This window comes from Coenobita brevimanus, chromosome 15 (assembly GCF_032717465.1).
Source record: "Coenobita brevimanus isolate Jiangsu-jjx chromosome 15, ASM3271746v2, whole genome shotgun sequence".
In the NCBI taxonomy this organism is placed as follows: Eukaryota; Metazoa; Arthropoda; class Malacostraca; order Decapoda; family Coenobitidae; genus Coenobita; species Coenobita brevimanus.
In genome coordinates, this window is record NC_136968.1 from 14,573,025 (window position 1) to 14,589,566 (window position 16,542).

Consider the following 16,542-nt stretch of genomic DNA (forward strand, 5'->3'; position numbering starts at 1 on the left):
GAATTCAAAATAACACAGAATCACAAAAGTGATGCCCCGTGGTGTGATCCCTTGCTCCCAAGCGTCACGAAAGTGACGCCCTGCGGTTAAGGGGTTAACCCCTAAAACGCAACCATGGACAGCCGACCCCCCTCCGGGTGGCGGGGTTGGATCGCGGTCTGAGTACCTGTAGGAAAATATTAGCCAAAAATCAGAGATTAACCCTAAAACATTATACTTGGTATGGCAGATAGTACTTACATTCAGCTTTCTCCAGAGACAGGTGTTTAGCCTTCGTGGACTACCCAAGGACTTGTGGAGACTTGCAAAGTTGGGTAACAAAATTTCACTTTCACACCTCCAGCAACCTGGTTTCCCTTCTACCACAGCCTCATTCTGTCACAGTAAACTTTATACTACAACATACAGGTAGTTTGGAATCCGTATTTGTACAATAAGCACTGAAAATAAGGCTAAAATCAACGAAGCGTAAGGCCGACATGCAGCGCGGCGGCGGTCTTACCGTCACTCAACAAACATTTCCATTTTCACAGCTAAAAACACATATACTACATTATTTTCAATCATAGTACTTCTCAAAAGACCACCGCGGCGCGGTTTTATTCTGCCTTATGCCTGTCACTTTACTCTCGTTCCTGTCGGCCGCTCGCACTGACTCGGAAGAGCTAGAACTCGCCATAATGTCACTTTGAAAGCCTGCGGTAAACTGACGCTAAACAGGGGCAAACTCTGCGAAAAAAAGCTAGTGTGACAACTGGGGAAACAAGCGTTTCCTATTAGCATAAACTGCTTGTGAGAGGAGAGTGCAGATTTACAGTTCTGAGCAGTCAGTGCGCTGCCATATATCACAGCCAGGCTGGCCGGGCCGTTGTGGGGGGGGGGAGGGGGGAAAAAAACGTGATACTTGGCAACAACGGAGGTCAGTAGTACAAAGGTCAAGTATGCTAATTGTAGCTAAAGGGTGGTGATACTGATAGACAGTACCAGCTGGAACATCCTTGCCCGCATTTATTCAAAATCAACTCAAATCGCAAACACGACGATCCCCCGTTATGTCCTTTTTGGCGATCGTCGCAAAAGCGACGCTCCGGGTTTAAAGGGTTAAGGGCTGGACAGAACTGAGGGCCATTGCTTCGTAACCAGAGTTCATGAAGATTTCTTAGGCAGAAAAATATTTTACCCTGGAGCCAATGCCAGTGGCTCGCAGGAACCAGACAGTGGAGAGAGGAAATTAACTAAATGAAAGTAAAATTCAGAGGGTTTGGACAGACAAAGTAGAAGGGAAAGAAAGAGAGCAAAAAGAATGTAGATAAAAGTGTCCCTTTTAGTCGCCTCTTACGATAAGCAGGGAATACTGGGGAAGTATTCTATTCCCCCTTCCCCCTTCCCTAGGGGGGTGCTGCCCAAAAGTTTCAGTAATTTGAATAGAGGGATCCAACCGTTTGCAGTTTTGCCTTTTGCCACTAGGAAGAGTCAGCAGCACCCGTTGCACGTCAGTGTGGCCCCGGCCATGTCTGTGAGCGGACGTGTTGTTGAGCTATGCCTACTATTGTAATGTGGTGTGTAGGTGGTTTGATGGTTTTGCTGTGGTGGACTTCGTGGAACAAAGAACCTGCATCAAGTTCTGCTTTAAGATGACGACTGCAGAAACCTACCGGTTGCCTCAGCAAGCCTTTGGTGATAAAGCCACATCCCAAAGCAGAACATTTCTCTGGTACAAGCGGTTCAAGGAAAGACAAATGTCCGTCGAAGACGATGACCGTTCTGGATGACCGCCAACGGCAACAACACCAGAAAACGTCGGAAATGTTCGTCACGCTGTCATTGCAGATCATAGACAAACTATCCATGATGATTGTGATATCGTTGGACTGTCATACGGGAGCTTTCAACACACATTTTGTTGGACGTGTTGGGCATGAGACACAGCACTGCAAATTTGTGCGAAGACTGCTGAATGACGAGCAGAAGGCACATAGCGTTGCAGTTTGCAGGGAGCTCAAGAATCTGGTCAGAGATAATGCCACCTTCATCTCCAGGGTCATAACTGGTGATGAATCATAGGTTTATGGTTATGACCCAGAGACAAAGCAGCAGTCATTACAATGGAAGTCTCCCAATTCACTGATGCTGAAAAAAGCACCTCAAGTTCGCAGCAATGTCAAGTCGATTTTGATAATTTTCTTTGATATCCAAGGAATTCATCCCACCTGGTCAGTCTGTCAGCGGAAAGTTTTACTGTGAAGTTTTGCAGCATCTAAGGGAGAACATCCACTGCCAATGTCCAGAACAGTGGAATAACAAGGACTGGGTCCTGCATCATGACAACACCCCCACTCACACACCAATTGTTGTCCGGCAGGTCCTGGTTTCCACTAACACAATAGTCATTCCCCACCCACCCTGTTCGCCTGACCTTGCCCCCTGCTACTTCTTCCTGTTCCCCAAGCTGAAATTATGACTGAAAAGGCGTCGATTTGACTCGATTGAGGAGATCCAGACAGAATCGCAGGAGGTGCTTAAGACCATCATGCCTGAAGCCTTCCAGGGATGCATGGACTCATGGAAAAAACACTGGGACCACTGTATACATGCCCAAGGGGACTACTTCGAAGGTGACAGTGAGAACTAGGAGGTAAGGTAATTTATTTTCCTACAGTACACTCAACCCTTGATTTCCCGGACTAAAAAGGGGAGAGACCAGTCTGGGATACCCAAAAATCCAGGAATCACAAACGTCCAGCCCCACATACCATTCACCGGACTATTACCATACTTTGTCCTAATTCTCCAATATTGTCCGGCAATTATTCCAATATTCTAGAGCATTCTGGAGTGTAGGCTATGTATACCAACATAACTAACACAGTTTCATTCATTCATTCATTCATTGCCAGACGCCATGTATCCCAGACGGGGTGGCCAAGGGCTTAGAGTTAATTGTTTTACAGGGAGGGGCACTAATCCTCCACCAACCCCACTTGACACGTAGGGATGCCAACAGCATCTGGTGTTCCCAGGCGGTCACCCATCCAAGTACTAACCAGACCCAACTAACACAGTACATAAAATAATAACACTGACACAGTAACAATAATAATAACTGACAATAGTGGTATTTTGCTAGTTACAACCCTGAGAATGGTTGGTTAGACAGTTGTTGATGAGAATGTGGAGGGTATGATAGAAGATCAGAAAGCTGAGGAAAAAAATGAAAATGAAAAAGGAATGGAGCACCACAAGGTGAGCTAACCACTCGTCAGCCGAGTGAGATACAACATGCATTCATTGAATGTGATCTTGATCTTGGACCGAATCGGCAGTTTTAATTGGAAAATATTTTAATCTTTATCACCATATAGGTTTGCGCAGCTAATTATTTGAAAATCAGTCAAAAATTTGTGCTTAATTTAATTATTAATATGTAATCAGGATTCAGGGTGAAAACTTCTTAAAGTTAGCTTAAGTGTTTGCCTCTAGCCTAACAACTTGCCTTGACGGACTTGTGTTTTGTATAAATATCGATTTACAATGCAGGTTCAACTTGTTGTACTCAAATATTTATGCAAAATAGAAGTCTGTCAAGGTGTGATGACGATCTGAAAGGGAAATATCTGGTAACATGGCGCATTTTAGCTCTGAAACCTAATTATTAAATTGTTATGTACAGTACAATTTTTTTTAATGGATTTCAGATATTTAGGTGTGTATGAGCCACTGTGGTGAAAAAAATTAAAATATTTTCTAGTGAAAAGTTCCAATTCGATATTTAGTCGCACGGAGTCTGGTGAGCTAAGTGAGTAGGATTGGATCCCATTGACTTTGTTCATAAGAAATATATATTTTTTTAATACTTATGAATTTTATTGAGTCCAAGCCTTCCTTAAATTACACTGTGTTATACAATAAACTATTTATAGTGGCATTTGAGAAAGGTAAGAGGCAAATGGGATATTGCCACAAGTTAGAACTGGTGGGGTGAAGCAGGTTGATGGCCAAGATGCATTTTATGTATGAAAATATCTTCCTGTGTGTGTTACAAATGGCCTTTATCGAGTCAAAACCTTGCTATATTATACTGTGTTGTGCAGCAGACTGGATATTTTTTATTTTTTTTATTTGTTTTATAAATAACAGAATGGAGGAAGGAAAAACAAATGAGTAAAAAAAAAAATAATCCATACACCAGATTACTGGTGTCCTCTGTTCATAAAATATCTGTAACAGTTAGACTTGAACAGTTGTGAGTTGAAATTTGGAGGGAAACATATCTGGGGTAGCGAGTTCCAGAGAGATGCAGTTCGGGGAATGAAAGAATTCTGATAGGCAGAAGTTCTGCAATATGGCTGAGTGACATTCCAGTCATGAGCGCTACCAGATGCCCGTGTAGCACGAGGGAAGGCATGGAGAGGTGGCACCATGGACGCAACTTCGTCTGAGCATTTGCCAAAAAAATATCTGTAAAATAATGCAAGGGAGGCAACATTCCTTCTTACTTGCAGGGGAGGTAGTTTTATATGTAATGGCAGGGTTGTTAATGATTCTAACAGCTTTGTTCTGAACTTTGTCTAGTTGTCTTAATGCAACCTCTCCACAACCATTCCACAAGGGTGAGCAATATTCAAGCTGAGAGCGCACATGACTCTTATAAATTATAGCTAACTGCTCATCGGCGAAGAATTTACGGACTCTGTACAATAATCCAAGTTTCTTTGAGGCGGTTTTAGCAAGTGATCTGACATGAGAGGTCCAGCTGAGGGCACTGTTAAGTGAGACGCCAAGGATTTCAATACTTTTGGAGATGGGAATATTAGTAGCAGTGAAGGTACTGTACGAATCTGGCAATCTCTGTCTATTAGTAAACTATATACACTATTTAGTTTAACTAACATTAAAAGAGACAAGGTTGTTTTGTCCCCATTCACTGATTGTAGATAGATCTTGATTTATGGAGATGGCTGTACTGAGTTGAGAGGTAGAGATATTCGACTTTGTAAATGGATGTCTGAGTGTGAATGAACTATGTAGAGTCATCTGCATATCAGTGAATGAGATTGTGGGTGACAGATAAGAGATCATTAATATGAACCAGAAATTGGGTTGGCACCAGGACTAATCCCTGCTGCACGCCGGGGTTAATTGAGTGGAAATTGGAATGTACATCATCTACTATTACTCTTATTTTCCTGTCACTAAGATATGAAGAAATCAAGGGAACAAAAGACGTTAGTCCATAGCAAGGGAGTTTGGACAGTAGGGAACGGTGCCATACTCTGTTGAAAGCTTTAGAGATATCAAGAGCTACTGCATGAGTTTCTCCAAAAAGATCAATTGATTGATGGATGGTATGAGTTAAGAGATTGAGTATGTCCATGGTGGATCTTTCGTGGTGAAAACCATATTATTTATCACTAATTAAGTAGTTGGATTCAAGATGTTTAACAATGTGCTTATTAATTAAAGTTTCAAATACCAACCCATACGTGCTTCCTACGTGTCAACAAGTGGGTTGGTGGAGGGTTAGTGCCCCTCCCCGTAAAACAAATAACTCAAAGTCTAATGGCCACCCCTTGTGGGATTATGGCGTCTGGCAATATAGAGAGAGAGAAATACCTTACCAAGAGATGATGTGACAGCAATTGGTCTGTAATTGGAGGGGTCAGGCGAACTTCCTTTCTTCGGAACTGGGTGGATATTGGCTTCTTTCCATGAATTTGGGAATAAAGAAGTACGTATGCATAGTTTTATATGAGACAATAGGACTTTTGAGGATCCTGGACTTGTATGGGCTTTTGTCCGGGATTTGATAATATTGTCTGGCCTCAGCCCCTGTCCAGGAAATCCGAAAACCGGGAAATAGGGGTATGGGAAATTGAGTGTATTCAAATTACTGGAACTTTTGGGTAGCATCTCATGTAATACTGTACTGTACATTGATAAACATGTCTTTTATTTACCTAATTGTGGTGAATGTAGCTGAAGTGGTGAGGTAGTCTGAACTGGTTCTGGCTTTATCAAACTTTTCCAATATATAAGAATTTAGTCTGGTAGCTCCTTGATTCTGATAAAAGTGGTTTCAAGTCAGTTGAAGTCTGCTATATTGAGGTTTTACTACTGTAATACTATTATGAAAAATCATCCATATATGAGCATTCTGCATTGCCCGCAGAATAAAAATGGAAATTAAAATTTCTGGTGGTATGTAGTATCTGTGCATTACTGTGAGTGCTCCTGTTACTATTATCCATGGATTGTGCAATTGCCTTATTTCATCCCACTCCGTGGTGCACAAAAAATGAAGGAAAAAAAATATATTTTTTTTTACTTTACGTAAAACAAATAACTCAAATGGCCACCCCTTATGGGATTATGGCATCTGGCAATAGATAGATAGATAGATAGTTTTTGTTTATTATAAACTTGAAGATAAACATCCAGGGCATCATCCGGTTAAAAAAAAAAAAAAAAGCTCTTTCTCTGTTTTTGCTTAGGGCCATGCGTATGTTTACATACGAGAGTAGTGAAAAAATGAGAAAAAATTTAATAAATGTTCTGTTTTGTCTTTGTTTACTATAAAACTTGAAGATAAACATCCAGGGCATCATCTGGTGAAAAGAAAAAAAAATTCTCTCTCTCTCTTTCTCTCCGTCTTTGCATAGCGCCATGCGTAAGTTTGTGTAGGGGTCGAGTTGCTTAAGGTGATGCACGGCCAGCACAGCCTTTGCTGTGGCTTGCAGCATGATACCCCCCAGCCTGAGCTGTGGCTCGCAATCCATGGGTTAAGCAGACTCATCAACCACAGACAAACAGTCACCACTGCAGGGCCATACCCTGCAGTGACATGAGAAAAAGATGGGAAAAAACGGCTACACGAGAATAATGCAGTGGGCACGCAAAACATAATGGTAAAATGGAATAAAACTTTGTACAGTACAGTAAGCTAGAATAAAATCGACGTCAACATTCACGAGTCGACCTTCCCACATTAGTCTTACCCAGGATCTCCTGCTTCTCCAGGATCAGCACTACCCTATTCCTTTTCCCAGGTGGAGGGGCCATCATCACACACACCCTAGGAAGAGGCATGCAAGGAATATCAAGGCCTGAAGTAGGTAGGGAACAGTTACAAATGCCACCACGTGCGCCGCCATAACAACTGTCCGAGAGGAGCTGTTCACTAAATGATCAGTGCACTTGAGCTGAAGATGATCAAGGGGGTCTCTGGCAGATGCTGGGTGACCTACCCAACCAGACACAGCGGCGCCACTGGATTATTCCTGACCGGCTGGATGAAGATATTTGCACGGCCATAAAATTCACCCAGACGCAAGCGTTTTGTCTGGACAAAATGGAAAACTGTACGAATAATGGTTTCGAACAGCCAAATCACAGTGTCCTGGTAATGGATTGTCTGGGTAATGGCTATCTGGATAATGGAGGGATTACTGTATTCTTCCATATTCATAACCAAGCCGTGCAGTGCCCTTTTGTCTTCACTTAACAATACATTATTGTCTGCAATAACAGAACAGGAAGTTTCCAAATGCTGCCCTCTCTCATTAGATCTGCTCCAACATTCTCCGCCCTACCTTGTATCTGCTGTATAATTCCAGCCGTATACAGATTGAACAACCATGGAGACATGACATATCCCTGTTTCAATCTTACATTCAGATAGAAAAATTCAATCAGTTCACCATCTACATGCACTGGAGCCTTAATGTCCTCATACATACTCTTCATGGCTTTCAGCAGCTTCCCATTACTCCATGATTATATGCATAATATTTTCCACTTTCCTTGTCTATCCACTCTGTTGTGTGCTTTCTCAAAATCCGTGAAAACTGCATACAACTCCTTTCCTTTTTCAAGAAACTTTTCCACTAAAGACCATAGGTTGAATTTCTGATCTGCACAACCTCTTCCCATCCTGAAACCTCTCTGTTCTTCTCCACAAATTCCTCTGTTATTTCCCAACCTCTGTCAGTAAGTATTCTGTCACATACAGGTGGTCCCTCTTTTACAAACGATTGACTTACGAATTTTCGACATATACTTTCAGTACAGTATTCAATAAGTTACATGAGTTATTTAACACTTTATTATAAAATAGGCTTTGTGTTAATGATTTGGCCCAACTGTTGGCTAATGTAAATGCTCTAAGCACATTTAAAAGGCTTGGTAGACTTGACTAGGCTATGATGTTCAGTTAGTTAGGTGTATTAAATGTACAGTAATCCCTGTACTATCCAATGTAATAGAGCCAAAGGCTTGTCCAGGAAGTGGGTTTGTCTGGATAGTGGGCCCCTGCCTCCTGGACTGGTACTTATGGACCCTAACCGAGCCTAACTTTGAAAGCCACCTAAATAACTCCCTACCTGACATGCATAGCACCTATTTAAGACCCTATTCACACCAATAATGGACATAAAGCAAAATAAATGAAAAGGAACAAGAGAATGAGGAATTAGAAGTGAGTATGGAAAATATTTAGCAGTGTACAGGGTACTTACAGCACGTCAGTGGCTGCTGCCTCTATGGCTCTGGCAGTGGTGAAAATGCTCTTGAAGCACGTACAGTAATCCAGTGTTGTCTATCTATCTATCTATTGCCAGATGGCACAGTCCCGTAAGGGGTAGCCATTTGACTTTGAGTTATTTGTTTTACGGGGAGGGGCACTAACCCTTCACCAACCCACTTGTTGACACTTAGGGAGCACGTATGGTTTGGTTATATGGTTACCACCCAGCGTTGTAAAAGGTTTCTTGGCTTACAGGAAACCATTTGGCTTGTCACTCATTGTAAAGCCACCTGTAAAGGAAAGAAAAGCAATAAGAAGTGACAGGAAAGATGGGAGAAATATGTAGAGAGGAGGGCAGGCACAGAAAAAGAATGATAAAGGCTAAGGAAGAAGTAGGCAGCACTCCATCAAGTGAGTGGATGATGGTCATCACCACCTACCACCAAAACCCTAATATCTGCCAAACTATAACAGCCAGAGAAAAAATTAAAGATACATAAGACTCTCTTCCTCTTTCAAATGAAAGTATCCCCACATCCCTAGGTGGTCCCATTGATGAGTAAGGATAAGTTAAAGTTCAAAGGGTAGTGGGAAGATGCTTGCGGCTATACCCATCAACCACTGTGAGTTATGATTGTTTAACACTGCACATTCTGTTCTTAATTGCGCCACACCAGTTTCAACTGCCACTTTGCACTCCACGCTTAATCCTTTGCACTCTAAATTCTAATTTCTTAACACTGCATAACACTGTAAATACCCATGTGGTCTAGTGGTGAGGTATTTGCAGTTTATTCACAAAACGAGCACGTGTGGCATCCATTGCGATGAACATCAACTCACGATGGTTATGCGGTAACTGGTGAGGGGGAGGATGGAAAGGGTGAAGGGGCTGTGAATAAACACAGCTGTTCGGCACTGCGCGCCAATTTCAAATTGTGGGTTGGAAAAAATTCAGATTTTGGGGGGATTTTCATCTTTTTTGGGCCATTTTTGGGTTCCGAAGGTCCAGGCCCTCAATGTCTGGTAAGTGAGGAGCCCGGATAATGGGCGTCCGGATATTACAGGGATTATTGTATTTTTTACTTATGACCAGTTCCACTTATGCATGATTATCACAAACTACTTCTTCCCTTTTTCATTTGTACAGGGGAATAATTATACCTGACTTCCAGTCCAATCCTCTGGGACTCAACCTTCCTCCCAGACCAATCTGTACATCTTCCTTATCCATTCTATTACAGTAAACATTGTTATATGTCGTCACATTATCTGGCCCAATGCAATATCTGGCACAGCCATCTTGGCTCTATTCAAGCAATATCTGGTGATTTTTCTGCAACAATCAGCGCTGAAACAGGACATGACCGGCAGTCTAATGCAAAATCCGGTTGTTGAGGTGTCCCATCCGGCTTGTAAGCGGTAGCCAACCAGCGCCAGGGGAAATCCCGAAACTCAGGAGCCACTGAAAACACTTGTTATGCACCAGCCATCAGCATTCGTTGTGAGTGTGGCTTCTCTGGCTAGCCAAGAATACATTTAAAGCGTGATTATCGAGGTTCGGATTGTCTAGGTTTCGGCATATCCGTATTGTGATCGAATGGTTCAGTGGTATGGTAGTACATAAATTTATCTGTATGATACCTCCAGTTTAAACAGCAAGCATCTGGTTGCTTGCAAGTGAGCCACGGATAAATGAGTGTGAGTCTACCCCCCCCCTGCACCTCCTGCTCACAACTTGATCACAAGGGTGGCAGGGTGGATTTTAGTTAGGCGACTGATAACTTAACCTATCTTAACCTAACCCAGCCTAACTACAGTACCTAATAATTTAACCTAACCTAACCAAACTTCTATCTATCTATCTATCTATATAGCCCGACGCCCTAATCCCGCAAAGGGTGGCCGCAGACAAAACGCCTCCAAGTCACTCTGTCACCCACCATTTGACTACCCTCCCCCCAACTCACCCCCCCTCCCTCATATACCTCTCAACTCCATCCCTCCACCTCATCCTCGGTCAACCCCTCCCTCTCCCTCCCTCCACCTCACCTACATACACCCTCTTAGTCAGTCTTTCATTCTCCATCCTCTCCACATGTCCAAACCACCTCAGTGTATTTCTCCTAATCTTTTCAACCACATCCACATCTACCCCACAACGTTCCTTCACTTCTTCATTCATCAACCTGTCCCTCCACGTCACTCCACATGCTCCTCTCAAGTAACTCATTTCCACTGCTCGCACTCTTGACTTGTTCCCCTCTAGCAAGGTCCACGCCTCTCTTCCATACGTCAGGGTAGGGATCACAATACCATCATGCAGTGACTTCTTAACTTCCATACTCACCTCCCTATTTCTCATCACTGCTTTCAGTGTGCCAACAACCTTCCTTCCCTGCTGTACCCTTTCACGTACTTCATCCCCCAAAGTTCCATCTTTACTCATCACACTACCCAAGTACTTGAATGCACTCACATTCTCCATATCCTCACCATCCAACCTCACTGCACACTCTGTGACTTCATTCCTCTCAAACACCATAACTTTACTTTTGTTTACATTAACTTTCATCTTCCTCCTCCTACACACTGTCCCAAATTCATTCACCAAACCTTGCAACTCCCATTCATCTTCACTCAACAATACTGTATCATTAGCAAACAGCAACACCGGAAGCTTCCAAATCTCACCCTCATTCATTAGGGCCACCCCCACATCCACTGCCCTACCTTGTACCTCCTTTACAACCCCATCCATATATATATTAAACAGCCATGGAGACATTACACACCCCTGTTTCGGTCCCACATTGAGATCAAAGAACTCACTCAGCTCACCATCCACTCGCACCGTAGCCCTAGCTCCCTCGTACATACTCTTCACAGCACTCAACAATTTCCCCTCCACTCCATATATTCTTAATACCTTCCACATACCTTTCCTATCTATTCTGTCATAAGCTTTCTCCAAGTCTATGAAGGCAGCGTACACTTTCCTTCCCTTCTCTAGATACTTCTCCACTAAACATCTTAGAACAAATATCTGATCTACACACCCTTTTCCCTTCCTAAATCCCCCTTGTTCTTCTCCAACTAGCTCCTCTGTCATATGCCTAACCCTATCAATGAGTATTCTACCATATATTTTACCAGTCACACTAAGAAGGCAAATACCCCTATGGTTACCACATACTTCTCTCTCCCCTTTTCCTTTGTACAGAGGAACAATTATACCTGATTTCCAGTCCTCTGGAACCCTTCCCTCTTCCCAAGCCAATCTACACAACTTCCATATCCACTCCACAACAATCTCACCCCCATACCTAAGCATTTCACCACACACTCCATCAATTCCTGGGGCCTTTCCCAGCTTAATCTTCTTCATCGCTTCCACTACTTCCGACCTACTGATCTCTTCCTCCCTCCTCTCATCTCTTCTTCTCCCAGCCATTCCCCAACCACTTATACTCACACTGCTCTCACTCTCTACATTCAACAAATCCTCAAAGTGCTCCTTCCATCTCCTCAATTTCTCTCTCTTCTCCACCAACAATCTATTATTCCTATCTTTCACTCCCCTACTATTTCCCCTTTCACACTGCCTTACTTTCTTTACCTCCTTCCAAAACAATTTCTTACTCTCCCTCCATTTCACACTCAGATTCCTCCCAAACTCTTCATCCACTTTCTTCTTACTCTCCTTCACCAGTCTCTTAACCTCCCTTCTCCTGCTCACATATACCTCTCTCTTCTCTCTCTCATCTTCTCCCCTACCTCTACTCGCCAACCATTCATCATATGCCTTCTTCTTTTGTTCCACAGCTCGTTTCACCTCATCATTCCACCATGCTGTCCCTTGCACACCCTTGCATCTCCTCCTCACTCCACAAACCGCCTCACACGCTGCGCTTATCTCTTCCGTGAATATCTTACAAACGTCTTCCACCCCTTCCATCTGCTCTAGCTCATACCTTCCCAATCTTTCTTCCACTATGCTCTTATACTCTGTCCTCTTCTCACTATCTTGCAATTTCTCCACTCTTTTCACAGGATCTGCTTCCTCCTGTCTTCCCCTTCGCCTCCTGAACCACTTTCTTTGCAGCTCTACCTTGGCCATCACTAAGTGATGGTCCGAGACTCCATTCCCCCACCCTCTCCACACCCTTGCATCCAACACTTGTCTTCTCATTCGCTCATCCACACACACGTAGTCTATCATTGCCTTTCGTTCAACAAGTTCACCATCCATCCTCCTCATTACTCTCCATGTATACCGGTGGATCATCTTATGACGAAAGTAGGTGTTGGCTATTGCCAACCCCTTACCAGCACAGATGTCCACCAAAGCACTACCATTCCCATCTACTTCAGCTGGCACACCCCACTGACCAACCACTCCATCCACTCGTACATTCCCAACTTTGCTATTCATGTCTCCAATCAACAGCACTCTCTCGCTCCTCTCAAACTTGTCCATACATGCTTCTACTCTCGCCCAAAACTCATCTTTCACTCTTGCCACTCGATCCTCTGTTGGAGCATACACACATACAATCGCCCATGCTTGTATACCTACTTTCATCCTCACCCATACAATCCTTGCACCCACTGTTCCATACTCTCTTATATTCTCCTCCCACTTCTTGCTTATCATCAGACATACTCCCTCTCTTGCCCTCTCATTCTCACTGACTCCCGCACATATACCTACACCGTATTCCCATTCTCTCATCCTTTCACCTTTCCATTCAGTTTTAGTCAATCCACATATATCCACTTTTGCATCCTCAAGCACCTGGACAATCTCTCTCTCTCTTTCACTTCCATTCAGGAAATTGGGAAATGAAATCCATCTTTGTGTACATTGAGTTTCTTCCATTGTGCTGGAAACAATTGTAGGTATGACTTAAGGAACATGACGATAGTAACGGAGGAAATTTTTCAGCAAGAAAAAGTAATCAACGATACTTAAAATAATCAGAAAAATACAGAAATACATTTACAGGTAAACAAATTAGTCTAACAATACTTGTGTTTTGTTTCTGTTGGATTTATCGTGATTTAGGACGATTCGGGCACCCCATTATAATTGGGCTATCTCCGTACAGCTGTACTCTCATTCTTGCCTATGGATGTTGTAGAGTCAAGACGTGTCTGTGCACTCCTGCTCTTCTCACTGTGCGGTTGCAAAACCCTGGTGCATTGACAAAATCTGTGGTGTTCAATGTTCAAGCTACTATACTCTTTTGTGTTGAAAAGCTAATGGCTGGTCACTGCTCATGTCGTAGTGCTCTGTTGTTATTGTTAAACTGTGGTACCCTTGTGCTGTACTGTGTACTCTACCATTTATGAGTGCAAACCCCCCTGTGGTGTTTCTTCCTATCGATGCCAGCACTTGGTGAACACTGTGCATACAGTGATACACTGTGTACAGTACTGTAGTACTGTACTGTATCATTACTGTATTGTTTTTTATGCATAATTTTTGTCTTCTACTCATGGTAAAATTTTTGGGATTGAGGGTTGAGATGGATAGAATCACAATATCTGGCTCTGAGCTGAATGTTGCACTAGATATGCAGTATCCGGCATTTCACTCTAACTGGCATAGGGCTTACAGTGGATAATTGAGAGTTTACTCTACTATCCCTTTCTCATGCCTCAGCATTTCACCACACACTCCATCATTTTCAGGGATTTTCCCCATTTTGAGTTTCTTTATTGCTTCCTCAATTTCGGTCTTGCTGATCTCTTCCACCTTTCTCATCTCCCTCCTTCCCCCAGCCATTTATACTCACATTACTTTCATTCTTTTTGTTCAACAATTCCTTAAGGTGTTCACTCCATCTGCTTATCTTTTCTTCCTTCTCCACTAACATTCTGCCACATTTATCTTTTACTCTTCTACTACCTTCTTCATCACCCTGGCAAATTGTCTTTACCTCCTTCCAGAACATTTTCTTACATTCCCTTCATTTTACACTCAAATTCCTTCCAAACTCGTCATCCACTCTCTTTTTACTCTCATATACTAGTTTATTCACCTCTCTCTTCTTCTTTATGTATAACTCTCTTCCGTCTCTCAACTTCCTCCATGCCTCTGCTTCCCATCCATTCACTATATGCTTCCTTCTTTTGTGCCACAGTTTGTCTCACCTCTTCATTCCACCATGCTGTTCCTTGCACCCCCTTTCGTCTTCTCATTTCCCCACACTCCACCTCACACGCTGCACAAATTTCTTTTGTGAATACCTTGGACTCACCTTCCACCTCACCCATCTGCTACATATCATATTGACCCCTGTCACTTCTTCGTGTGTATTATATACTGCCTTTTTTCATCCTCTTGCAACCATCCTACCTTCTTTATATGAGCTGCTTCCTCCTGTCATTCTCCCTATTTATCCAAAACATTTGTACCATGACTTTCATCACCACCAAATGGTGGTAAGAAAGTCCATTCCCCTAACCTTTCTATGCTCTTGCATCCAACACATAGCTTCTTATTCTCTCATCCAGACACACATAATCAGTCATTGTTTCTGTTCATTCAGTTCACCACCCATCCTTCTCATTCATTCATTCATTCATTGCTAGACGCCATGTATCCCAGACGGGGTGGCCAATGGCTTAGAGTTAATGTTTTACAGGGAGGGGCACTAATCCTCCACCAACCCCACTTGACACGTAGGGATGCCAACAGCATCTGGTGTTCCCAGGCGGTCACCCATCCAAGTACTAACCAGACCCAACGTTGCTTATTCTCATCACTCGTCATTTATACCTGGGGATTATTTTGTGCCTGAAGAGGGGTATTGGCCATCACCAATCCCCTCCTGCACAAATTTCCACAAGAGCACCACCATTCCAACTACTGCAGGCACACTCCTCTCACCAACTACTCCATCCATGTTCCCGGGCCTTCCTTAGGGACTCGGTGCTGTTCGGCCAGACTGCCTAGGGAACAACAGCTACTACTAATACCACTACTTCATCCACCTTCATATTCCTTACTTTCTTTCTCATATCTCAAATAAAAAACGCTCTCACTCCTTTCAAATTTTCCAGACATGTTTCCAAATTTGCCCAGAGCTCTTCTTCCACTCTGCTGACATGGTTTTCTGTTGGTGCATGTACACACACAGTTGCCCATGTTTTTATTCCTACTTTCAATCAGCCACACAATCTATAAACCAACTGATCCATAGTCTCTTATATTCTCCTTCCATCTCTTGCACACAACAATACATTCACCCTCTTATGCTCCTTCATTGTCACCTACTGACGCACATATACCAAATCCACATTCCCACTCTCTCACACTTCTACCTCTCCATTTAGGCTCAATCATTCCACCTATGTCCACATTTGCATCTTCATGCACCTGGACAATCTCTTTCTCTTCATCATCAGTTTTGCTTCATACGGGTTAGGTTTCAAACCCTTGTACCCATTCCATCTCTCCACTTCCTGAACCTTTCCTCTGCCTCCTTCTCATTCCCCACAATCAACACTTAATTCATCAGCAGTCAACATTTCCCATTCGAGTCCAGTTGCTATGCGTTATTATTGTTTTATTGTGTGTGTGTGTGTGTGTGTGTGTGTGCACCTTAATGTCAAGGTTTGAGTGGATTTTTTATCTTTTTTTTTTTTTTCTTCTTTCCTGCAGAGACAGCTTCTGGTGCAGCCTAACCTGTTGGTACCCCAAAGTCACTGTTAAGACATTAAAGAGTCAAGGAAGTGAAGTGCAGTAAAATGAACTTCTGTATTTAAAGTGAAAGCCAAAACTACATTAGTGAAATCAGCACAGTATTTGCCAGTAAGTAGGTACAGTGATAACAGAGAACAAGACATTACCAAAAATAAAGTAGAAAAGCCTTAAAAAGTAAAACTGAGTTAAGAACTGTATATACTTGTACAGTGATAGGTTATGGACGGCGGCACTGTGGAGATAAGCGCAGAAGTGAAGATAAGAATTCCATGGTAGTATTAAACTCATCAGTTTATTTTAAAATTGT